Source organism: Malaclemys terrapin, chromosome 1 (assembly GCF_027887155.1).
Source record: "Malaclemys terrapin pileata isolate rMalTer1 chromosome 1, rMalTer1.hap1, whole genome shotgun sequence".
Taxonomy (NCBI): domain Eukaryota; kingdom Metazoa; phylum Chordata; order Testudines; family Emydidae; genus Malaclemys; species Malaclemys terrapin.
In genome coordinates, this window is record NC_071505.1 from 204,265,838 (window position 1) to 204,293,512 (window position 27,675).

The 27,675-nt window shown below is 41.9% G+C and overlaps 1 long non-coding RNA gene across 1 annotated transcript; it reads left to right on the top strand.

Annotated features, from left to right (window-relative positions):
• The first annotated feature begins 1,729 nt into the window (after positions 1-1,729).
• LOC128830625 (uncharacterized) lies at positions 1,730-27,464 on the top strand. Its single transcript, XR_008443621.1, has 3 exons — positions 1,730-1,798; positions 25,909-26,260; positions 26,722-27,464. It is a non-coding gene; the product is annotated as an uncharacterized LOC128830625 (long non-coding RNA).
• The last annotated feature ends 211 nt before the right edge of the window (positions 27,465-27,675 follow it).

The following is a 27,675-nucleotide window of genomic DNA, read 5'->3' on the forward strand; positions in this document are numbered from 1 at the left end:
AGAACTAAGTCAGAGCAAAAAGTAGTACCCACTCAATCCCAAACACTATTTCCTGGAGAAGCTGGGTTTGTCTTGGAATATTCCACTCCAAGTATGAACCCAGCCTACTCTATTTAGTTTGTGAGATCAGAAGAAATCACACACTAAAGCAGGGGTTTCCAAACTTGGTTCACAGCTTGCTTAGGGTAAGCCCTGGCGGGCTGTGAGATGCTTTGTTTACCTGAGTGTCTGCAGGTATGGCTGCTCACAGCTCCCAGTGGCCACGGTTCACCGTTCCCAGCCAACGGGAGCTGTGGGAGCCGCTTCCTGCCCGCGCCGGGAATGGTGAACCGCAGAAGTGATGAGCAGATGTTGAATTTGAGTTCTCCCCCACCTATATCAGACATGCCAAACCCACGAAAAAAATGCAGAAATTGCGCTTGTTTTTGGCTTAATTGGCTTGTGAGTTGCTTGTTGGCTAGTTTTTGGCTTGTAGCTTGTTGCTTCCTTTTTTTTTTTTTTTTTTTTTGATTGGCTCCCAGCAAGCAGGGGCAACGGGAGCAAGCAAGGGTAAGGGGGGAGAGAGTCAGGAGTGCACAGTGGGCCCACCAGTCCCAAAATACATGCTGCGGGGATCTAGTCACATAGAGCTTAGGGGCTGGCTTGTTTTGGTCTTGTTTTGAAATGGTATTAGCTTGATTTTTGGCTTATTGTGAAAGTCAGGGTGCTTATTTACTGTGTGAAAGTTGGCAACTGTGATCTATACCAGTTTGATATCACTGTTCCTCCATTGACTGCCATGGAATAATGTCTAACTTACACCATTGTAAGTGAGAAGAGAATCGGGTCACATATTTTGAGTAGGATGTTGCAGTCCAGAATTTCCACTGGGGAGTTCTCACATTTGCAAAATACTTACATTTGTGTGGTCTTAAAGGCTCAAATGTCTCTTTCTCTCTAGTGATCAGCACAAATGACAAAAGCTGTGTTGAATGAAGCACAGTTTACCAGGTAAAGAGATGAGAAGCTCACTTACATGAACAAATTATCCACTGCAACTATACTTGTGAAGACATTTTAAAGAAGAGATCATTGGGGTTCAGTGTGAATTAGTTATACATTGGTGCAGTTTTTTTTCATGATGAAAATCAAAACTCTCACAGGAATACTATTGTATCAAGTCATAACAATGCACATGTACAGTACTCCTACTTCCTTTTATCATGCAAACTAGTCCAATTTGAAAGCTGATATATATTGGTTTAATATGAGATATAGGCATAGTTATTTTTGTTCTTTTTATAGCTAGTTATATTTATGATATATAAAGACATTTATGCATTCATGAGATCATTAATTTACCAGTGATTAATTGGAAGAGGATGATGTTTCTCATTTCATATCCTCATGAATACCTCCTGGTTACTCATCTACTGAGAAGAATGGAATTGTATTATATTCTACAAAAGCTTGCGTAACTTAATATATTCTGACACAATACAGCTAGTACTGTCTTGCTGAAACTGTTGCTACCACGTATTCTGCAAATCTGCATTTCTGTAAGTGGCAGCTCTGAGACAACTTTTATAAATAGCAACAGTAAGGCCACAGTAAGGACACCACTTTTAACATATTAGTCCTGTTCCTGTCCTCATTGGCGGAGATCTCACACGTACAGGAAATAGCAGTGGAAACAACCCTATCTTTTATTTGTTTATCTAAGGCCTGATTTTTCAGAGCTACTGAGCTTCCACAACTTCCATTAAAACTACTGGGAGATACTGAACACCTCGGAGAGTTAGGCCCTTGATGGCTACAAGTAAGTGCTCTTTTTTTTTTTTGGTGGGGTTAAAAAGGAAGAGGGAAGAAATGAAGACAGGCTCCAATATATCAAGTCCCCCTCCCCCCCCTTTTTTTTAGCTTCCTGCCATCTATCTCTAGATGAGAAGGCACACTGATAGCAGGTGAAATATAGTTCTTATAAAATTTTTAACAGGGGAAGACAGGAGATGCAATAGCTTTTAGACTACACATTAACATAACTTAGAAGCAAAATGAACAGCACATTACTGAAACAGTACAAGGAAATAAAATGCAAATCCTTAACCCCCTGGATAATTAGTATGTCACCCAGCTCTTCACTCTTTGTAAATGTTGCATTAAATAGGTACATGGAATTCTGTTTAACCTTTAGATGACTGCCAACATTTCTCTCCATTTGTATTTGCTTTGGACAGATTTCTGCCTTGGAAAAACTTACCATGCAGCTAATATCATTCTCTGCTCAGAGCCGTCCTTACCCATATGCAAAGTACATAGCTGCGTAAGGCACCAGGCAATTTGGGGCACCAAATTGCCCCAAATTTCTTGGTGCCCTATGCAGCTGCATGCTGCTCCAGCAGCCAGCTCGATCCCCCGGCCGCCTGAGCCGCCCAGGAAAGCTGCCCCTGCCTCTGCTCCGCCTCTTCCCCATGGCCCCCTGCAGAACCCTGGGGTTCCCCCCGCACGGAGGTTTGGGGCCACCCCCCCCCCCACGGGGGAGCTGCATAGGGCACCAAAATGTCTAAGGACGGCCCCTGTCTCTGCTGTTTGTAGTTTTCTGCAATTATAAATTGAGTGACTCTAACCTGGTGTTCGCACCTGAGAGATTTGACTTCAAACTCTGTTTAATGGTACCTTAATATTAAAAAAAACCCAAAGAAACACAAGCAATCAACTGATAATTGTAAAAGTAGCAGAGCATGTCCCACGTTGTGAACTGGGAACAATCAGTCATTAATTGTCAGCATTAATTGTCAGCAAACAACCAATTTACCAAGGGAGCTGTTCCTGATTCACTAAACATTTTTTAAACATTCTATTGATTTTTTTAAACTGTTGAGTATGGTTTATAATCTCAATAACCTATGTGGAAACCAATGGTTACATCAGTTAACAACTAGTTTATGAGAACATTAACTCTTGCGTCAAGCAGTTAATTGAAAAACTATAATGTAGTTTTTGCCTTTAAACAAAAAATGACGTTGGTGGTTGATAATGAGCAATTCTGAGGTGATGATTCCTTGAGCATTTTTCAGAAGGCTTTGGAAGGGAGTGTAGCTATAAGCTACGGGCTTTATTGCTCCTCCTCTTTTTTGTAATGCTTTCATCAGCCAACTGCATTGGAGATGAAACTGGGGCTATTTTAGGCTCCAATTCAGGAAAGTATTTAACTGTGAATTTAAATCCTATTGAAGTTGCAGGTGCCTAAAGTTAAGCATGTACTGAAGTGCTTTGCTGGATAGGAATGGACTGCCCTCTTCTACTGTATATAGATTCTTACACTGGACTCATCTGAGTGCCTTCCAGTAGGGCATTCAAAAACATGACTATACATCTGTCACTCATCTGTCACTTCTTGTTTGTTCTATTTTTTTTCCCCCAGGGGGAAGAAATGTGCACAGTGGAGGGTCTTGTTTTGTTTTTTAATATACCTGTTGCTATGTGTGTGTTAGAGAATGCAAGGTCAAAGAAACGTGCCTTGCACTTGGAGTGGAAAGCGGCGAAGTTAGTGATGGTCCTTCATTCCTGGGGGAGTTCATTCCACCCTCTCCGACTACCCCTGGAGAAACTGAAGCTTCAGCTCTTGAGCTGACCACTGTCAGAGGATTATTTTCTTGCGTGTTGACTGGGGAAATTAGACCTATATTCTTCAATTTTCCCTAAAGCACAATAGACTACTGACTAACGTATTCTGTTTTAAATGCAAGCAATTTGGTCTCCTGTTCAATTCCAAGATCTAGTCAGAAGTTTTAAGGGAGTTATTGTTAGCTGAAAAAGAAGATGTTAAAAGTGACACGGCACTTCTTAAAAGTATTTTGAGTGCACCCTCTCTGGGAGATGTTGCACTCATCCTGTCATGTTCTGATTTCTGCTCTGCGGCAGGATTTGTTGGTTCCATTTTCTTGCCTTGTTTTTCTTTTTTTTTTTTTTTTTAATAAGTGCCTCCCTTGTCAACATCTTTAGTATGCAAGTTCAGTGAAATGGTCAAGTTAGTTATTGATGGTTGCAGCTAATGCATTATTATCAATCTTGTTATGGTAAGTAAATGTCAATATTTTTTTAATCCTGTTACCAAAGAAGCCATTTGTGCTGTGTCAACTATTGAACTGAAATCTAATCCATTTCCACAGAGTTCTGAAATATGGCAGAATAACCTTATTACATTTTTAGTTTAATTTATTTGTCTACGAGTTACTTCACTTAAGGACATATTCATTAGTCTCGACAAACTTTAACAACACACGTTCAGCCAGGCATTATAGATTCTATAGCCAAATCTCTAATATCTATTTTATTTAAGAAGAAGTTCAAGCTGCAAAACTTTATATATATTTATTCCAAGCCAAGCCATTTTGTTTTCATAGTTCCTTCTGATAGTGCCCAAATGGGGATGTCAAAAAAAAAAAAAAAAAAAAAAAGCTACAGTATGATGACTTGGTCTCCATAATCAAAGATTTTTGGGGGAGAAATAGATACATTTCTATTTCATAATTGCTAACCATCATTGTAGATGGTATAATTTTTGAGCTCTTAAGAGTATATATATGATACTTTCATAGTCTGGATACTTTCAGACTGTTAGGTTTGAAACACTCCAGTGTAAACAAGGGTTCACTTGCAAAATATGGATCTCAATCTGGGTTTTGATCTGAGATTTTTGACTGAACCTCTATAATTTCATTTTTTTTTTTAGTTTGATTTTTTTGCTCTCTGTTATGTGTAGAATCCTCTTAAGAGCTCAAAAATTATACCATCTACAATGATGGTTAGCAATTATGAAATGGAAATGTATCTTTTTCCCCCCAAAAAACCTTTGATTATGGAGACCAAGTCATCATACTGTAGCTTTTTTCTTTGACATCCCCATTTGGGCACTATCCGAAGGAACTATGAAAACAAAATGGCTTGGCTTGGAATAAGTTTAATTAACATGTCCTCCTTCTGCTTACTTGGCAGCACCATAGGATAGAACCTTGAAGGACCTATACAAATCGTGTCTGTTTTTTATTTTGTAACCTCAGTGATATTTTGATGGATTTTTTTTAAATGTTTGGAGTCCAAATAACAAAGTCAAAGTAAGTTTCAAGGCAGATAGAATTTTTGGCTCTAAATTAATAAATAGAAGCCATTCAACTTGGATGAAGGATAAATTGTTTATTATGACATCTCAGAGTCTGCGTTTGGGTGAACTTGATGAAGTTATTAATTACTTTCTATACTTAGTGTTAATAACACTGTCACTATAAGCTTTGCTATTAAAAATGTAAATAGGATACTTAAGCTGCATTAGTACTTAAAAGTTTAAATGAAACAAGGCTTATCACATTCAGAGTTTCAATGACCTTTAAAGGACAAATGAGAGTGAAAAATGACAAAAATCATAGATTCAATGCAAAAACAGTTAATTGTTATTGTGTATTAAGGTTTCACACACAAATAACTTTTTTCCAAGTACTAATTTTGTGTTATTTTCCATGTTGATGTATTTCAGATGGGAATGTAAATATATTCAGCAAACAAATACATTTAAGCAGTTTATATTAATGACTAGTCTTCTCTGTCCTGGTTAAATTTAAGATGAAGGCAATGTGAATGAAAATAGGGGAGAAGGTGACACGTGGGAGCAGAGGAAGTTAGAATAGGAACAGAATAGAGGAAACAAAAGTCAAATTCATATGTCTAAATCTTTATGCACAGTCTATTATTTGATCCAAGACATATTTGGTTTCAGTTGATATAGTATCATTCTTCATATTGATGTAGATAAATTTTTAAAAATATTGTTTATTTTATAAAATCCCAGACTTTCAAGGTTTATGTAACTTGTCTTTAAAAACAAACACAACAGCAACAACAATGTAGTTTGAAATTTGGCCCCAGTCCAGCAATGAGCTCTGCAGGGGTGGACTTCTACACCCTTTGACTTCCACAGGACTATTCCTGGGTTCAGAGGTCGGCCTGTGCATAGCTCATTTTAAAATAAAGGTTTCAAATAGGAAGGAAAGATTTTGGGGTTGTTTTTTTCTTTACAAACAAACAATCCCCAGATCCACCTCTAATTCAAAAGTTCCATTTTCAGACTCAAATCTTGCCACCCAAGAAATGAGAACATTTGGGTAATTTGAATACACTTAATTAGTCTGTAATGGACACTAATGCATTTGGGTAATTTAAAATGCTGTAACAAATCTGTGGCCTAACACAACACTGTCATTATACTGCTCATTGTATCTCCTTGGAACATCACTGTGGGCTAGATTAGAACAATCTGTCCTAAGTGGCTGCGTGTAAGTGCAGGGCAGGGTCTGAATTATGATTGAGTCACTGTCTGGTCCCTGCTTCCCCCTTTGGGTCATGGGGGGAGTAAATTTTTCAGGCCCTGTTCTTGGCCCAAGTTACTTCCCCCTTCATGCAAGCTCAGCTGCACCAGCCAGGATGTTCTGGGGCAGGGGATAGAGCCAAGTTTCTACTCATTCCCCATTCCCACCCACCTGCTCCCCTGTCCATCTGTAGGTGGGGGAGTAAGCAGCCTTGATGAAAGTGTTCTCCTACTCACAGTATTAGTAGCAAGTGCTGGGGCATCAAGGGTTTTTCTTCCCCTTAGATTCCCTGCCTGAGCAAGGTTCACAATCCAGCCCAGTGGCCGCCAGAATAGACTTCCTACCCTACTGCTTCAAAAGCATGGGTCTCTACAGCTTCACCTGATGGAGAATCTCTGTTAGCGATATAGAGTAGTAGCACACAGTTGAGAAGCTCTTGAAGTTGTGGGCAGTGGTGCCCATACTCACAAGCTAGTAAATTACAGTGTTCTTTAGGAAGCAGCAGTTTATGCATAGCAATAACTGCATTTACACTTCACTTTATAGCAACAAGCATCCTCTTTGCACTATGCTTCTGATTATTGATGCAACAGTACTGAGTAAGGAATCTAATGGCAGTGTTGCTAGGCCACAGTTGCACACACTCTTTCCCCGTACATGATGGTTATAACAGTGGGGTTAGCAGTTCAATACTGGATCTCTTCTTGTTTTATTCATGCTCAGTAATAAAGTGCTAACTACTAACATTGTACGTCTAATGGCTGTCCAAAGCTGATACGAAAACATACCCAACCCTCTCCATGTCAGAGCCCCTGTAGCAAAAGTTTAACCCACTGGTATGTGTGTGTTTTACTAGTCCACTTCTGTGCCCAATCCTCAAAGGACATTAATCTGTTACAGTCCCAGCTACGGGAGCCTTGACTTTTTGGAACCCCTTGCACCAGATAAATCCTTAGTGCTCAAGTGCTTTAGCTCACCTGATATTTTGGTACAGTTCAGTCAGAACATAAATTGAAGCCCATGGTCAAAGTCATCTACCTAATAATAATGCACAGCGATGTCTGCATTAAATATTTTATTTGGAAAGCATCAGTTAGCGAAGATCTCTAGGGATCTCTAGAGAATGACTTGAGAGAGAGAGGTGCTTAAAAATGGGATCTACAAAAGCCAGCACACTAGGTGGTGATTTATATAAATACAGAGTCATTGGAATAGGGGGACTTGGCCCTGGGTCTCTCTCATGGGGATGCTCTAACCATCAAGCTATAGAGTTAGTTTCTTGCTCTCTCTGTGGTCCAATGACTCTTTACTTATTTATACAAAGTAGAACAGTTTCAACAGGATAGACTGAGGGAGCCTCACTTCAGAATATCCCATAGCCCAGTTGTCAGGGCACTCACCTAAGAGGTTGGAGACCTTTCTTCAACTCCTTTCTTCCCATCAGGCAGGGGAGCGATTGTACCTGAGTCTCCTACATCCCAGGTGAATGCTTTAACCTCTGGGTTAAAAGTTATAAGGTGAGCACCACTGCTTGCTCCTCTAGCCAGATTTTGAATGGGGTCTGATGCAGTAGGTGTATCTGGATTGAGACCTGCAGGGAAGATAGGCATTTGCCTGCCTGTCCCCCAGTTTGTGGATCAAACTGGGGCTGAGGTGTCAGATAGGCATTTGGACACCTGAAGTGAAGCAGCAGTGCACATGCCCAGAGATAGAAACTTACGCACCTAGGAAACTGTTACAGCAAAAATTTAGGGACCCTGTGAGTTCCGGTGCATACAGGGTTAGGTGGAAGCTGAACAGGGGTTTTCTGGATCATAAAACCCCCAGTTCAGCTGCCACCTAAGTCTGTAGGAGCCTAAATTCTCTAGTTGCCTAGGTTTGTGCATGCCCACTGGCAGAAAGTCAACTATGTCCTGACACCACCAAACAGCTTGCCATGCCTAAACTCTGACAAGATTCACAAACTAAGCATTCCTATACCTACCTTACCCAATCTGGTAGCTGTGCTCAAAGCACACCTATCTGCACAAAAGACGCTCAGTAGTTTTAGGTTTATAGCACTCATTTGGGGGTGAGGTGGAGGGACAGACAGAGGTTTGAATCCCTACTCTGCCTGATTTGGAGCAGAGACTCCAATCCAGGTCTCCTACCTCTCACTTGAGTGCCCTAACCATTGGGCTATTAGATACCCTGGGGCAGAGCTCTCTCAATCTGTCATGTTAAAGCTGTTACACTTTGTATGAAATACTTAAGTAAACATTGGCTGAGAGAGCAATGCTATAGACTGGCAGTTAGGTCACTTACCTGGGAGGTGGGGCACCTAGGTTCAAGAGCTTGCCCCAAATTGGGCAATGTGGGGATTCAAACCTCAGTCTCCCACATCCTAGTGAGTGTTCTAGCTATTGGGTATAGATGTGATAGATCTCAAGGCTAGCAGGGATCATTGTGATCATCTAGTCTGACCTCCTATGTAACAAAGGTCATAGAACTTCCCCAAAATATTTTGGAAAACATCCAGTCTTCATTTGAAAATTACCAGTGACAGAGAATCCACCACAACCCTTGGTAAATTGTCCCAAAAGTTAATTACAGTCACCATTAAAATTTACACCTCATTTCTGGTCTGAATGTATCTAGTTTCAGCCACTGGATTGTATTATACCTTTCTCAATTAGATTGAAGAGCTTATTATCAAATATTTGTTTCTCATGTAGGCAGTTATAGAGTGTAATCAATTCACCCCTTAACTTCTCTTTGTTAAACTAAATAGATTAAGCTCTTTGAGTCTATCACTATAAGGCAGGTTTTCTAATCCTTTAATCATTCTCTTGACTCTTCTCTGAACCCTCTCCAAGTTTTCAACATAATTTTTGAATTGTGAGCATGAGAACTGTACCCAGTATTCCAGCAGTGGTCGTACCAATGCCCAATATAGAGGTAAAATAACCTCCCTACTCCTATTTGAGATTTGCTGGTTTATATATTCAAGGATCTCGTGAGTTCCTTTCTCCACCCTCACAGGGAGCTCATTTTACAGGCATTGAATGTTGGTGTCATACTAATTGCATACTCAAAATGTATGCAAAATTGTGGACTGTGCAAAGTAAGCAAATTAAAATCAAAATTGCAGTGGAAACCTAATATTGCAGGATCCACAATATCGCGAATGAAGTAGGGTCTTAATAATATCCGTAATTTCAGTGAATCCGTAAGTGCTTCTATTAGCTGTTATTTCTTTGTGTTAGTCATGATCACATAATTATATTATATTTTGACATTGCTTTTAATATCTTTCACAAGCTATAACCATACTTTCATAGCGTGCAGGAGAACCTCAGTAATTTGCACTAATGTCTGAGATGAAATTTATATTACCAGACTACTGTAAATGCACCAATGAAAACAAATGGATGTTATAAAAGAATACAACCTCACAAAAGATACATTATTCAATTATTTATCAGAAATGTGATTACTAAATTTAAAAAAATTGAAAAAATAAACCAAATTGTAAAAATAAGGTATATACATATTTATATTTATTCACACACACACAATGGGATGAATTTTCAAAAGGAAGGCCTCTTCTTTTGAAAGCATAATTGCTACCTGAAAAAAATGTTAAAAAAATGTAAATGTAAAAAAATGCAAGTGCAACTCTGAATTGTTGCACCTGTAACTACCTGATTGTGCATGCATATCAGGTAGTTAGAGGCACAAGCATTTAGATTTGCAGGCAAGAAATGAGGCTGTAAGTTTTAAAGGCACAAAATAGGCCTGAGAAAAGGGAAGCTGGGGCTTTGGCCTTTTGAAAATTTACCACACACTGCCAATATGTCACTAACAATGTTATGGCAAAATCATCTTTCCAGCATGCATTTACTATTCAGGTCATTCATATTCTTTAACTTCTGACATAGTCTTCAATCGATTATAGTGGAGCTTAAGCTAACAATAAGAATAGGATCCCTTAGTGAGTCTGGACTACTCAATTTCTTTTTATTTTAAAAAAAGTTTTTAGTTTTTATTTACAATAGTACTGACAGCCTCCTAGCAAACACCCTGTAGTATCATTTGTAAATGTAAAGTTTTAGTAATAGAAACCTTCACTATAGCACTTTGCCTGTTTAAATTTATGCTAAGAAGAGGGGTGAGTCCATATATAAAGAATTATCAGATTTCTGATTGAGCAAAATGAGAACTGGCGAGGTTCTATTAAATTGTATGTTTTGCACTTGCACTATATTTCAGTCAAAACGATAATTAAGAGAGTTCACCGTTCTGTCAAGCTTTGTGTTACTTACAAAAACTTTGATTACTGGGTTGCACTAATCTCAGATCTTGCGGTCCAACCCCCTGTGTGGAGCATGATCTTCCTATACACTAAGCCAACTAGGAATTTATCTAATTTAGTTCTGAACATCTCTAACGAGGGTGACTCAGCTCCTTCAGTAGACAGTTTTATTTTTCCACTCTCTAATTACTTTTTCTGTTAAGAAATGGTTTCTTATATCTAACTTGAATCTTTCCATTTCTAATTTCAGGCCATTACTCCTGATTTTATTCCTGTAAAAGACAGAAAAATAGCCACTTCCTTAATCTTCTATTTAGAAGTAAAAAAAAAGTATCAGATTTTCAAAGGTGATTAGTAAGTTTGGGTGCCCAACTTAAGACACCTTAAAAGGCCCTGATATTCAGAGGGAGCATGCTCCACAGTTTCTGAAAATCAGGCCCCTTCACTGTGTCACACGACAGACACTCAAATATTGATGCCTGTGCCCCCAAATCATCAGTCACTGTAGAAAATCTTGGCTGTAACCTCACTAAGACTACATCTAGACTAGGGATGTGATTCCCAGCACACACAGACACACTCCTGCTATCTCTCACCAAGCTAGCACACTAAAAATAACAGTGCAGCCATGGTAGCACAGGCAGCGGTGAGCAGTGGCCTGGCCTAGCTGCCTCAAGTACGAACATGCCTGGCCACTGTGGGTAGGTTCTTGGGGCAGCTAGGCCATGCCGTTGCCCATGCAACTGTGGCTACATTATTATTTTTCAGGTGGTAGCTCAATGAGAGCTATTGAGACTATGTTTATGCAAGCTGGGAAACACATCCCAACCTCCAAGTGTAGACATAGCCTTACAAGACCAACTAGCTAACCAGAGCCTACAGCTTTCGACGGGGAACAAGTTCAGCACTGCTGTTCTCGATGGCTTCAACAGAAGATTGGCAAGGGTTACATTTGGTCTTCAACAGGGCTGAGTGAATTCTTCCAAAACAGGTGTTTGGGTTTTTTTTTTTTTTCAAATTTTCATTCAAATTTAAATAAAATCATCTATTTTCTAATAACAAACATACTAATGAACTAGTTTCACTAATAACAAAACTTGTGTAAAAAGAGATCATTTCAGCTTGAATGTTACCTAAGAACACATTTCACAAAAGCAGGAATTTCAAATTGCATAACTAACCATCAGTTCAAATGCTGAACTGCAAATTCAAATATGCCATGTGAAATGTGTGCTGCATATGATTAGTTGCAGCAGACATCCAGTCAGGGAACAATAACTGTCTGTCTGACTTGATCATGGGGTGACTTCAGAGAGTTTGTTGCAAAAGTTTGAATGACTGGTAGAACATTAAAGTTTGTTTGCTGAAGAACTTGGCAAATAGTTCTGAATGAGTACATATGAAAATTTAACAATAAATTAGTTGATTATACTGGTGACAGGACAAGATCCTGCCCCTGTCTTCTGCCCTGTCTACAAAGACTAGTCAGAGACCTTCCATTGTTAAACTCCACGGTGTAGTTTATTTGCCTTGCTCTTCCCACCACCTTTACTGATCCAAGATCCATACCATTGCTCCTCAGCCCTCCTCCAAGGAGCAGAAAGGGAAGAGTCTCTCCAATCAGATTTCAGAGTAGCAGCCGTGTTAGTCTGTATCTGCAAAAAGAACAGGAGTACTTGTGGCACCTTAGAGACTAACAAATTTATTAGAGCATAAGCTTTCGTGGGCTACAGCCCACTTCTTCGGATGCATATATATATATGTTAGTCTCTAAGGTGCCACAAGTACTCCTGTTCTTTCTCCAATCAGAGATCCTTCTTAGTTCTGGCTTTGCTAGCCTGCCTCTCCCACTAGCACTTCCTTCCTGTGCTGTCCTCTAACCTCTGTGTTGATGTGCTAATTAGCTCCTTTGTCCTCCCCAGCCCATTCTAACCTGCTAATTAGGCACAGTCAGGTCCACGGGAGGGAGGAAATTAATTGGTGTTTAAGTGATTAGCTGATGGTTCCCAGCCCTTGGCACAGTTCACCCCTCTCCCCGACATCTGCCCCTTTTGTGGTGTGAGGGAGACCCTGGTGCGTATCTATCTCGAGTGCACCAGGTTGCAGCCCCTTTTCCAGCTCCTCCAGAACCTTCTCCTTAGATTAGGCTGACCAGATGTCCCGGTTTTATAGGGACAATCCCGATTTTGGGGTCTTTTTCTTATATAGGCTCCTATTACTCCCCACCCACTGTCCTGATTTTTCACACTTGCTGTCTGGTCACCCTACTTTAGGTTCTGGCTGCACTTTTCCCTGCGCCATCTGATTTATGCATACCCTCTTCGTGAACCTCTTACTGGTGCTGGCCAAGGTGGTCATCTATTCCACCAGGAGGATGCTGGATGGGGAGCTCTGCAACTGTGGGTACTATTTTCATTCCTCCCTTCAATCACGAGTGTGGGCAGAGTTCTCCTGGGCTGCGTCCCCTGGCTCCCTGCACACCTTTGAGGAGCAGTGGGCGCTACCCAAGGTTCTTTGCTTGGTGTCCCCTTCTGGCTCCCTGATTTTGAACCTGTAACCCTCACTCCTGGCCCTGTTTTTCATTTGTTGACCCCGGAATTATTTGAGCCCTGTGTTCAGTAGCTCTTCCTCTTAGGCTGGGGGAAGAAGCCTTCAGATGTGGGTGGGTTTCTGTCACAATACTCCACCCAGCTCTTCTCCTCAGCGTCAGAATCATATTACACTACAACATGCTTATTTGTATCAATTGGTTTTAAAATGTATGGATAAATCACAACAGCTTTTCCACCACCTTTCAGGCCTCTCAAATCATCGATTTTTTTTGCTGCTTTAACTGATGTCACATAGATTTTAAATTCACTGCATTCCACTCTGTTAATGTAGCAGAGAAGAAAATGCCTCCTTTGGTCTGCGAATAAGTGTTGTTCAGAAGAAAATAGAAACACTTGAAGTAGACATCAAAACTGTAAGCAATAATACCTAAGCCACCTGATCTAGGGTTGAGAGTTTAAAAGCTCTTTCTGGTGTTCAGATAAAGGACAATTCTTTGTTATATAGCAAGATTGAAATTCCAGCAAATAATAATAAAAGTTGCAACCTAAGAATACTGGGATTTACTGAAAGAACAGGAAGTAGATACACTTTTGAAAAATATTCCATTATTTTTGGATAGTCTCTTCAATTTTAAACAATAGCTTCCTTTAAAAATGGTGAAAGTACTACATAGTCCCATTATGGGGGTAGGTTGTGTGACTCTTGAACCATTTCAGTGACATTGATGTGATTGTTTAAGTGCTCACCAGTCTGAGTGAGAATAGCATCATAGAATTGTAGGACTGGAAGGGACCTCGAGAAGTTTTCTGGTTCAGTCCCCTGCTCTCAAGGCAGGACTAAGTATTAGCTTAGGAAATTCTGTGACGGAGGCACGTCGTAGAATCGAACTCAGAAGGGGCAGCCTCGGCAGGGTCAAAGATGGATTTATGCCACCTTTGTGTCCACCAAATTTTGTGCCAGGCTACAGGCCTCCTCAGCCACCAATGCGACTTAGAGCATCCCCACGGGTTACTGTATGTTACAGCTGCCTTGTGTGGCTGGCTATGGACTGTTCCATTCTGTAGTACACTCTGTAGTACGTTCCCTCTCTTCCTCCCCCCCAAGACCATACCCAGCATGCTCTGGGCTGCTCAGGAGGTTGGAATAGGGCTCCTTCGTCCATGGGGGAACCCCCTTAAGATAAGGCTTGTCCCTTTTCAGCCTCTTTCCACCACCACGGGAAGAACTGGAGCACTCTTTGTCTGTCTGTGTAGGGATTACACCATCAGACGCCGATTATCTTTTTGATCAGCTGAGGGACAGGGACACAATAGAGTGCCAGGAATGATAGGTTCTTATATTGATGGATAGTACACTGCTATCTTAGGTTTGAAGATGTGCACTTAAGTACGTTATATTATAATTTAACATGGAAGCTGAAATACCAGCTGTGATTCCAACTAGGATGTGGATGATTGTTCTGAAAGGGCAAAAATAAAAATACACTTTGCCAAAGATGATGCTAAATGGACTAGACATACACTGACAACTGCATTTCAGTGATGGATGATTCCTGTGTGTGTGTACACACCTGTAAAGCCATTCGTACCTGATCCTTCTTTGGGGTTTTGCCATTGTTTAGTTAGAGCAGGCTTAGGCCCTTAGTTACCATAGGCTAGATCCACAAAGGGGACCTCGTCTCAGCACCGCACCATCTAATTTTTAAAAAGAACAGGAGTACTTGTGGCACCTTAGAGACTAACAAATTTATTAGAGCATAAGCTTTTGTGGACTACAGCCCACTGCTTCCACGAAAGCTTATGCTCTAATAAATTTGTTAGTCTCTAAGGTGCCACAAGTACTCCTGTTCTTTTTGCAGATACAAACTAACACGGCTGCTACTCTGAAACCTGTCATCTAATTTTTAGGCACTCTGCCATTCATTAGGTGCCCAGGCTCTTTATATAGTAGCTGGGATTCACAGCCATGAATCCTCTCCTAGAGTTAAGTATCTATGGCAGATCACCATTTTCTTGCAAAAACTGTGGTGATGGCAGTGTCCTTGCTTATGTCTGGTGGCTAGAGCACTCATCCAGTTCAAATTCCCACTCTGCCAGATGTGGAGCAGGGACTTGAATCCAGGTATCTGCCTCCAAGGTGGGTGCCTTAATCCCTGGGCTACAGAGTATTTGGGGCTTGTTTTTTATCAATCTTTCCTGTTGAAAAACTTCTACTTTGTCAAAGCCGGCTCCAGCATTTCTGCTGCCCCAAGCAAAAAAAAAAAAGCCGCGATAGCGACCGGCGGCGGCAAAATTGGAAAAAAAAAAAAAAGATGCAATCGGTGGTGACAGTTCAGCGGCAGGTCCTTCGCTCCTAGAGGGAGTGAGGGACCTGCCATCCCCGAATTGCCTCAGGTGCCGCCCCTCTCCCTTGGCTGCCTCAAGCACCTGCTTGTTAAGCTGGTGCCTGGAGCTGGCCCTGCACTTTGTATATCTAATTACGTATTCATTGGGCCACAGAGACAGTGGATAGCATACTGACATGGGAGAGCTACCACTGTGTTTTGAGTGGGGCCCAAGTCACTAGATATGCTCCAAGGTTCATCTACTGGATCAGGCCCTGCAGGTAACATAGGAAGGGGAATGCCTAGTTTGAAAATTCTGCCAGGATTTAGGCCTGAGCTAGGCCCTGGCTGTCAAGATGTACATGGCTATGTGCCTGTCCTACGGCAGAAATTTAGGTGCCTACAGGACTTTGGAAGCAGTAATGTAGGTACTTAGGGTATTTAGGCACATCCAGAGGTAAGCGGCAGCTGAGCATGGGTTATGAGGATCCACATTTGGGATTTGGGTGCCTAAATTCTTTTGCGCATCTAGCTCAAAGTCTAATTATACTGGTCTCAGAGGGAGAGAGAAATATTACTGATGTTTATTTAATTCTAAAAATTAAGTTGCTTTTCTATACCTAACAATGTGATTTTAATATGCAAGATCACAGGAAGTCACCTCTTTCCACTGGTATAAATCTCGCACTTAGTCTTTAGACCTGCCACTGGTGTAGAACTCACTATTGCCCACTCTGGGCCTCAGATAAGAGAAATGTTACAGGTAATATTTGTGAGGAAAGAAAAAGATTTCTCTAGTGTGTGGGTTTTGTTTTTGTTTGTAATGGCAGCTGTTTGCATCTGCTCACAGATTTAGAATGTTATAACAAAGCTTGGGGAAATGGATGAAAATAGGGTTACTGATGAGCTAGGTAGTTTGACCAAGAGGTTGATAGATCTACAAGTATTGCCACCAAGAAAAAAAAACCCTAATGCTAATGCCAACATAGAGGCCTCATTACCACACATACTGCTTGTTTTAAAGGGGATATTTACTGTTGGATTCCAAATGTGAGACACAGAGCCTTCTAAAATTGTTCATTTTTAGAGAGATAAATAATTAGCAGAAGACACCTAAAATGAAAGGGGATCCATTTTTCTAGTTTTCTTAATGTCATGACTAAGCATTTCTGATGCAATCACTGACCACAATAAACTTATAGCAGATATCAGTGCACTGAAGTTAAGCTCAAGTTAACGTTAGCAACAACCTTAATAATAAGTGTTAATTGACAAGAATAGCTTGAAGTGGTGTAACAATATTAGGACTCCTTGACATTAACTATACTAGGACTGAGGTTAAGCTGTTTGTGTGGTCCTCAAAAAAAGTATTCTAATAATTGCCCATTTAAGGCACAGCAGTTGTCTTCAGTGACATACAATTGCCCCCTAATTGGATCCAATTCACATTTTTCAAATAAGGAGGTATGATAGCAACCCACTGCCACTCACAGGGACTAGAGATGGGTGAATTTTTTTTGGCAGATTCAGGTAATCCAAAATACTCCATGAATTCCTATCAACTTTGGTAGTATTTTCCCCACCAAGCACCCTGGTGGTTAGGACGCTCTCGTGGGAAGAGGGAGACCCAGGTTCAAGTCCCTTCTTTAGATCAGGGACTTTAACCCAGATCTCCCACATCCTAGGTGAGTGCCCAGACCACCAGACTACAGGGTGTTCAAGGGTGGGTGTCTCTTTGTCTTTCCTGTTGAAGCTGGTCCACTTTGAATAAATAAATTAAATATTTATTGGAGCAAGGACTGGAACCCAGCTGCCCCCGCACCGTGAGTGGCCTAGACACCAGATCACAGAGTCATTTTTCACTCATGCACTCTCTCTCTCTCTCTCTCTCTCTGGCCCAATGAATATTTAAATACTTAATACAAAATGAAACAGCTTCAACAGGAGAAACTGAGAGCCCCCCACTATAGCCTGGGAGTTAGGGTACTTACCCAGAATGTACAAGAACTAGGTTCAAATCCCTGTTTCAGAGTGGGGATCTGAATCCAGCTGTCTCATCTCCCAGCTGAGTCCCCTAACCACCAGCCAATTGGCAGTAACAGCATTCCCATGTGCTTTGACTGTAAATCTAGCCTGAACTATTATTTGCTTCAAAAAATCCAAAATTGAAATGAAATGTTTTGGGTGAAGCAAAATTTTTCCTTTAAGCCAGGAGGAAATATTTCCCAACTCTTTGATTTGCCAAAAATTCCCAAAAGATTCAGTTTTGAGATGACCTGAAATGAGAATTCCCCCCCCCCCCCCGAATTGTCAGCATACCAAAAACAGTTATTCACACACAGAGCTCAAACAGGGACACTGAGATTCCAATAAATAAGTTCACTCATTTTTCATTATTCTCACATTTCAGTCTGCCTAAGCTATTTTGTTTACTTGCCTTTACGTGTTCCAAATTAACAGACCAAGTAATATTTGTATTCAAACAATCAATTTTGCACCATAGACACATTCCTATATCTTCTAATTTATTTATCCTGAACTGTATCAAGGTTAATACAGTTATGTTAAATTCCATTGCCTGTGGATGTAATTATGAAAAAATTAACTCCAGACATGCACTGTTTAACAGGAGCCTACAGCAGGTGCTGCAGCTGGATACATGTTGCCATATTAGAGCTGTCCCACTCAGGTCTAGCCATTAATCTTCACCAGACTAAAAATGAAACATACGCTTGATGCTGCAACTCCTGAAGGGGGAAAGGATGGAAATATTATTAATATTATTTAGCTCTATAGCACTACATGTGTGCATGGTGCTTTGCAAAGAAATACAGATGAAGTGAGTTCCTTACCAAAAAAGCATACATTCTAAGTTAAGACAAGACCAAGAAGAAGAGAAACTCCCTTGATATCCATTGCATTCCACAATAAATAGGCAAGTGATGGGGTGCTTTAAAAACATAACTCAACATAGCCCAACAGACTGCTGCTTTTGTAACCCACGTAGCACCCAGGTGTGGTGCTCTGTCCCATCTGGGGGCGGTGGGGGGGGAGAGAGAGAGAGACTTTTAGCTTATTCAGTAGAAGCTCATGCACTAAGCTCCAGAGGCCCGAGGTTCAATCCCACTCGTTGACAACTGGAGTCTGTCCGTGTTACACTTCGTCTAAACTAATGTTTGTCTTTCTGGGAGAATAAGATCCCCTTCTTTAAAAGGATAAAGATCTGAGCCTTCTGACCCAGCTAATCATATCCTATTATTGAAGAAAGGCATATCAGGAAATAATTTATTGAGTGTAATTATTCAATATAAATGTAGATAACAAACATGAGCTTCCTAAAGGGTATAGTCAATAAAGGAAATGCCAGATTAACTGTGAGTTTATAGACATCTCCGTTAGAGACCCAGAATCAACAGCTACCACTCAGGAACAGTGAGAATTTGTGGCCCTCTGTGAGGAAAATTTGGGTCCACAAACCAACAGGGTATGTATCCTTTTACTTGTGTAACTGTGATAATATGGGCAACAGAACAATGGAACATTGGTGCCATCCTTTTAGTAGGGAAACCTCTTAACTTGGTTCCTCCTCTTTTATCCCTGACTTTACGATATTTTATGCATATAAAACTGGACCAGTGTAGAATCATATTGGGTCTTTGCACATCTCCAGCCTTGGAATATTTTTTTTTAATAATAGTGACAGTTGTTTCAGTGCCAGTTTCATCCATTTAGATTAATTTATGTATACCTGCCCCTCTTTTTTCCTGCTTTTATAGAAACATCCTCTGATGATAGCACTCCTACCTGGGGTTCTCAGTGATCTGCAGGCTATTACAAAATGAACTTTTTTTTGTTGGTTTCAGAGTAGCAACCGTGTCTTTAGCAGTCCGCAAAAAAAAAAAAAAAACAGGAGTACTTGTAGCACCTTAGAGACTAACCAATTTATTTGAGCATAAGCTTGCATCCGATGAAGTGGGCTGTAGCCCACGAAAGCTTATGGTCAAATAAATGTGTTAGTCTCTAAGATGCCACAAGTACTCCTGGTTTTTGTGTGTGTGTGTGTGTGTGTGTGTGGCATATCCTACACTTACTTTGCCCATTTCACTTTACATCGCATCCAGGTGTGGTTGGGTGTATTGCCACATCTTCCACAGTGGTTTTGGTGTTTCTTTATTTGACTTTCCCTCCAGTAAATGCTCTTTGTCCTCCCACTTTTTAGTTCTGGGCGATTCTTATGTTAGGAGCTTAGTCTCATTGCTCGTTTCATTTGTTTTTCTCATCTTTACTGTATCAATGTTATCTGATTTGGTGCCTCCTGCTGCTAGCATATAAATTGTAGTACTCTTTATCTATGGTTTCTTGTGCTCTGACTTGAGTTATAGCTTTCACTACTATCAGATATGGGTTTATTGAAGATGCTCTGACAACTTATTATCCCTTACATGTACAGCTATCCTATCTCTTATTAGTTCTTCTTTTAAGGCACCCTATTTGCAATGTTCAGCAAGACTGTGAACTGCTGTTATAAAAACTTCAGCTGTTTCCTCTCATTCCTGAAGCCTCCTATTAAATTTTACCTTTTCCTATATAAAATTATGCCTACCTATAAATCTAGTATCAAATGCCTCATTCACTGTGGGCGGGGGTACTCTATCTTTTCCACATCAGTGAGGAGTAACAAATGTAGAATATCATCTGGATCCTGACCAAAGGTCAATATTGGAGCATTTATCTGGCATTCTTCTGACTTGTCTATTAAATCATCCAGAATTTTTCAAATCTTTGGATCCAGTTAACCCAGCCATATGAGTTTCTACATTTGAATACTCTGGTGCAGTCTTTTGGAATATGGGTTCCATTGTTGCTGTTTTTTTGAAGCATTAGCAGTTTCTGTGCCTTGAAGTTTGCTGCTGTCTTTAGTATGTTATGGAGATAGGTCTTGCCCTTATTTTTTGACTTTGTAGGCAGTCTTGAAGTTTTATTTATTTCTCTATACAGCTTCTGTTCAGGCTCCTTCTTCATCCTTTAGACTTGATATCTGGCTTTCCTTTCCTTTCAGTTCCCACAGTTAAGCATCTTTCTCTTCTTTCTGCTCTAGTTCTCCCTGTTACCTTCCCTGACTTTCAAACCTTCCCCATCAGCAAACCTAGCTGACAGTGAGGATTGTTCTTTCTATCTCCATGCTCTCCTTTTAGAGAGAGGGATTCAGTCACTCCTGACACCATTGCTGAAGAAGAGAATACTCACACAGATAGCATGCTTCTAGGAGAATATCATCTGGATCAAGTCAGAAGAATGCCAGATAAATGCTCCAATATTGACCTTTGGTCAGGATCCAGATGATATTCTACATTTGTTACTCCTCACTGATGTGGAAAAGATAGAGTACCCCCTTGCCCCAGAAGTTCCCCAAGTCTTTACTGAAAGTTCCCCTTATTTCCTAGTCTTTTCCACCATTTAGAAACCAAGACCTTTATGGTTTCAGGATTGGGTCAGTATCGATTTACCATAGTGGCTACTCTTATGAATTCCCTTATCTTACTTATATATCAAAGAGAGCCGGTGCTAGGCATAAGCAGACTAAACAATTGCTTAGGGCCCCAAGCAGCTCAAGGGGGCCTCTGTTTGCTTTTTATTATAAGAACTTGCTTATTTTAGTACAGTACCGGGGGGGGGGGGTATTCTTGCTTAGGGCCCCAAATGGGATAGCATCGGTTCAAATTTCAAATGCAAATAAAACATAATATCAACCAAACACAAATGAACACAGCCAATTAAAACACACCAGTGGAGATGTCTAGAATGGAAGTCACAGACATCTCGGACAGATGGGAGGATTATTTTGCTGTTTCTTAGACATCTGTCAGCAATCGCCTCCGAACCTCATTGCCACTTCCAATCTTCACAACAGTCCCATCCCACACTGCGAAGCATTGTTCTAGTTCTTTCTTTCTCAAAAGGTCTGAGTGAGTTTCCCTACCAGCTAGAACTATAAAAGGATAGGAATTAAACGGAGGTCTCCTTCATATTGGTGCAAAGTACTGTCACTAGGCCAGCTCCTTCTACTGTTTTAACTAAAATTGATAACTACAGTTACAAAATTAAGAGGTTTTTCTAAATAAAAAATCACTTTGAAAAAAGCTAAATACATTTTGAAACATACCCTCTTTTGCTTCAGCTGCAGTGGGCACAGCAAATAAATTTACCATGACAAACTTTCATTTACATAGTTTTGGAGCCAAGGACATGGAGTGATTCCAGATCAATATGAAGATGCTAGTTTATTATGTCCATTTACCTTTGTTCATACACAGCACCCTCTGATGCTTATGTGCTAAACAGAAATATTGGCACTAAGGTAAAGTTGTCTCACAGCTCAATGAGGCTTTAAGATAATTATGGCACAGCCAGCTTGGATTTGATCCCAAGTCTCACAGGATAACATAGGGTTATTCAGAGTGGTAGCCGTGTTAATCTGTATCAGCAAAAAGACTGAGGAATACTTGTGGCACCTTAGAGACTAACAAATTTATTTGAGCATAAGCTTTCGTGGGCTACAGCCCACTTCATCGGATGCATGCAGTGGAAAATACAGTCGGAAGATATATATACACAAAGAACATGAAAAAATGGGTGTTGCCATACCAACTATAACAAGAGTAATCAATTAAGGTGGGCTATTATCAGCAGGAGAAAAAAACCTGGCCCATTTCCAACAGTTGACAAGAAGGTGTGAGTAACAATAGGGGGAAAAAATTAGCAAGTTTACAAAACTTCATAAATTAAAAACTTGGGATCTCTTTAGATCTCCATATTAGATACAATGTCATTCTTAAGAATGTTAATCAAGAATTATAGAAAACTACTTTGAAATTTATGCTTATTTTCATTGGCGATGATAAAGCTATATTCTGAAGTTCTAAAATGTTTCTGTTCTTTGCTAATTTATATTTTTGTACTCTAATGTTCTCCAGCAACTTTATAATTGTTCAACCAGGGTAACCTGCACTTAGTTCACCAATGCATTTAAAATGATCAAACTTTAAGCATGTGAATAGTCCCACTAATTTCCCTGGGATTACTTGTACTTAATTTAGGTATGTTCTTATAAATACTTTGGTGAACTGAAGCATACATAAACAACAAGGAGTCTGGTGGCACCTTAAAGACTAACAGATTTATTTGGGCATAAGCTTTCGTGAGTAAAAACCTCACTTCTTCGGATGTTCAGTTGTTTCCTACTAGCTGTGGTAACTATAAAAAATCTTTCCCCCAAAGCCAAGAGGGGCTATCATTCACAGGAGACTCTGGATTTGATTCTCATTTCTACTAAGGCCTTGGTGGTGGCATGTAGGGTTTGTGTAGCTTCATGCCACAGTGAAAAGCAGGCAGTGTCCACACTGCAGTGTGTAGCTACATGAGGCAGTGAAAAGTTCGGGCCGGGGGAAGGCAGTGGGGAAAGGCTCCAGCAGCGTGGAGACAGTGGGAGGCTACACTGCTAAAAATAGCAGTGTAGATGTGGGAGGCACTGCTTGGGCATGCAGAGAGCCATGTAGGGTACATACCTAAAGTTCTGGCATGTCCGTTCTTTATTCACCTAAGTAGTGCTTCACCATCTAGACTGCTATTTATACCCATGCTGGGGGCAGGGTGTAGTGCCTGTACTCTAAACGCTGCTCTTCGTGTAGACATAGCCTCAGGCACCTTGATGCCACTGTATACTGCCAGAGTGGTGCAAAGACACCTGGGTGGAAATAAGAATGTAGCTTTAATAGAACTCCATTATCTATTAGTAATACTGAAGGGCCCCATATAAAATGGCTTGTACTTGCCCACCATGCTCTTGTACTGCAAACAGCTTTTAAACAAAGTAGTGTGGTTGTACTGAAGCACAGAACAAGAGATCAATATCCAGGGTTATTTCAAATTGAACAGATTACCTTAGGAATCTGTTCTTAGCATGCCTTTGCGTAAACTACCTCCGGCCAAGACTTGAGAGAGAGTGCAAAACCAGCAACACTGGTGCCAACAGTTGGCCATGGTCCCAGTACAGTCCCTTAAGAATATAAAGTTTTAAGGATTAAAAATATATTATTTCTGTAAGTGATAAAGGAAATGGAGCAAACTCAATGCAGACCGGAAATTAAAGAGAATATTTGATTATTTCTTCTATATTAAAAAAAATACCAGTCATTTGGAGTCAAAAGTCAAAAATGCAATGATACGGCAGAAATCTTTTCATATTCTCTTCATTCTGTGCTATGGGCCTGATCCTGTATTCCTTGCATGCTCAGAACAATTTAAATGAATAAGAGTTCAGGATGTGAAAGGAATGCAGGATTGGGCCCTATCTATGTGCTTTAATTTCCATGCTAGTCATAGTGATTTTTCTTCAATCTATCTATGTGTCTATAACTTTTCTTTCAGACAATGACTGCCATAAACTTAGTATATCCACTGACACTGTTGCAAGCAGATTAGTTACACTGCCCTGGTCTTGTGAAACATGTATGCACTGGAGCATAGCAATTTCCTCTTTTAAGTTGGTTTGTACTTAGTCATTTAATTTCACATTCTTTGCTAATTGTGTGTTCTGGCTCTGTAAAAGCCAGCTAACCGTCCATCTTGACAAATGTACAATGAGGGGAAGATATCCAAGGGTGCTTTGAATTCTCTTTGTAGACAGGGACTGTGCCTGGCCCCTTTGTTCCTCTATCTGGGAATAACCCATGAAGGAAAAGGAAATGCTCTATGTTGCACTCTGGGTTTTCACCTAATTTCTGTATTGGGAGGCATGCAGCTTGAACATCCACATACCGCAGGGAGTTCAGCCCCCCAAACCAGAGCGACCCTAATATTCAGAGGGGAGAGAAAGGACTTCTGACTGAAGGCTCTTGCCTCCACATAGCTGCTCTCTGACAGCAAGGGTACTCAAAGGAGCAGTGTATCCCAGTTTACCAGTTTTACCTTAAATCACTGCTCCTGTATAACACACAGCATGTGTGAGCACTTATAAAAAAACAAAAGTAGGTTTATTTAAGAAAGAATTAAGGTTCAACTTGAAATGAGAGTGTGCTGGAAAAAAAGGTTACAATAAAAAACAAAATCATAAAACACCACCTAGGGCCTATACCTTATTAAGTTACCTTTCCTAACTAATAAAGTTGTTTCCTCTCTCTCCCTCCTCCCCCCACCCCCGCCAAAAAAATAATCAGTTTGTTGCAGATCTAGCTGGCTTCCCAGGAACCAGTATACTCTTTCCCACTCTAGAACAGGGGCGGGCAAACTTTTTGACCTGAGGGCCGCATCAGGTTTCGGAAATTGTATGGAGGGCCGGTTGGGGAAGGAGTCATGGCCCGAACCCCACTTCCTATCTGCCCCCCCCCCAGGACCCCTGCCCCATCCACACACCCCTGCTCCCTGTCCCCTGACCGCCCCCAGAACCCCTGCCCCTGACTGCCCGCTGCTGCCCTATCCAACCCCCACCTCTCATTCTGACGGCTCCCCCGGGACCCCTGCCCCCATTCAACCTCCCTGTTCCGTGCCCTCTGACCACCCTGACCACTCCCCCCACCCTCTATCCAACCACCTACCCCCTTAACCGCGCAGCCTGGAGCACCGGTGGCTGGGGGCGCTACAGCCACGCCACCCAGCTGGAGCTGGGCCATGCTGCCGCTGCTGTCGCCACCACCACGCAGCTCAGAGCACCGGGTCAGACCCCGGATCTGCAGCTGCGCTGCCCCAGGAGCTCACAGCCTCGCTGCCCAGAGCATTGCGCCGGCGGCGGAGCAAGCAAGCTGAGGCTGCGGGGGAGGGAGGACAGCGGGGGAGGGGCCAGGAGCTAGCCTCCTGGGCCAGGAGCTTAGGGGCCGGACAGGATGGTCCGGCCCATGGGCCATAGTTTGCCCACCTCTGCTCTAGAAGATGTTTACTCAGTGAATGGATACAGAGTGCCTCTTCCCACTTTGTATTACACTGAAACAGTCTTTTGTCTGTATTCATAGACAGCGCAATTAATGTTGTAAAGGTTTTTTTTTTTTACATGCAAGTGGTTTTTATTGTTTGCAGTTGTCTCTGATGGTTTTCCACTGATAGTCTTGGGACTGAGCACAGCTAGACAACTGAGCCTTGCATTACATCATTGGCTAACCAGCACAGGGTAACAACTCCCTCCTGCTTGAATGGCCCATCACTGAGACATAGGCCCTGTGACTAATTTTTACATCCAAAACCATAAATCCTATTTTTTCAACATAGCTCATACCCACAGCTTGAAATGATTGAGTCTTGACAAGTTACACGCTTTTTGTAGATACCTTACTGTGACACTCTATATCTCAGGGGAATACTCTGCACCCCCATGTTCATCCTTATAATATGATTGTATGGTATTTTAGGGAGGCAGTGTGGTTCCCCAGTGCTCCAGAGAGGAACGAGCTCCGCCGGACACCAGAGTGAGCAGAGCCAGAGCACTCCAAGCCCGCCCCACAGAGGGAGAGAGGCAGGACAGGAAGTATAAGAGCCCAACCCGAGAGCTCACTCGAGAGGCAGCCACTGGAGATGCCAGACGTCTCCAGCCCAGGTCTCACTGGGAAGACTCCAGCAACCGGCAGTGGACCTGGAGACTGGCCTGACTGGCCGATACTCAACACGGATCAGCGTGTGGAAAAGTCACTGAGCCTACCCCTTGCCAGCTACCCCAAGGATCCAATGGTGATCGACTCCCCTGAGGACAACACCCTGACCCAGGTAACTCCAGAGGGGGAGTTGGGAAGTAGCCCGGGGGCAGCTGACCCGAGTCTGGCTGCAGCACAGCCGGAACCCAGGTCAGTGTGTTGCAGCAAGGATCCCCACTGACACAGCAGGGGGCCTTTGGCCGCTGCTAAGGCCCTGGGCTGGGACACAGTGGAGTGGGAGGGCCTGCGTCCCACCCTGCCACCCAACATGTGGGTGGCAGTCTCCCCCTCTCGCAGGCTGCTTGGAACCTGAAGCCTGGGTATGCTATTTACCTGAGTTTGCTCAGCCCCTGCCTGAGGGCCTGAGCCTTGAACTCATTGTTGCCTCGCCCTGACCCAGGGCCTGGGCCTATTGACTATATAAACCGCTGCTCAGCCCCTGCCTGAGGGCCTGAGCTGTGACTCTTTACTGCCCCACCCTGGCCCAGGGCCTGTGCTTGTTATCTGCTAATTGTTACCTGTGTGTGTGCTCAGCCCCCTGCCGGACAGCTTGAGCCAGGACTCCTGTGGCCCAACTGATTCCCCAGGGGCCAGTGCAAGGACTGAAGGAGGCGGTGTGGTTCCCCGCCGCCCTGGAATGGGACGAACCCCAACGACCCCTCTCTACAGGTATCCAATGCAAAGTTTGTCATGTCGGGTGTCTTCAGAAGGCTCATGATGCACTAAGCATTGTTGTTATAGTAAAGTTATAGGTTGTAATTTCATGTATATAGTTATGAGGCTGAAAATGTGTCCTCGTGGCTTAAAGCAAGCCCAGGCAAAACTCTCCAGGAACCGTGGGGCAGTTCATACCTCATCAGGGCATGTATGGGACAAACCCAGCCCAGCCTCCAAGGAACAAAGGCACTGGCCTAAGCAGCAGCAAAGGATCTGTTTGACTCTCCAGTGAGTCACCCCCCTTCCCTTGGTCAGTCTGGGACTACTGAGGTAATGATTACTGAGGTAATGCTCATCTGACTCTGAAAGGGGGGACCAAAGCCAAGAGGGAAGAAAGAACATGATAAAAGGGAGAGACATTTGCCATGCTCTTCCTCGCTCTTTCACCTCCATCTACAGACATCACCACCAAGCGACTGAAGTGCTTATCCAAGGGGAGAGCCTGGCTGAAGGGCAACCAGCCAGCCTGTGGTGAGAAGCATCTAAGTTTGTAAGGACACTGAAAGTGTTAAGATCAGCTTAGAATGCATTTTGCTTTTATTTCATTTGACCAAATCTGACCTGTGCTTTGACTTATAATCACTTAAAATCTATCTTTTGTAGTTAATAAATGTGTTTGTTTATTCTATCTGAAGCAGTGCGTTTGGTTTGAAGCATGTCAGAGACTCCCCTTGGGAGAACAAGCCTGGTACATATCAATTTCTTTGTTAAATTGATGAACTCATATAAGCTTGCAGCATCCAGTGGGCATAACTGGACACTGCAAGACGG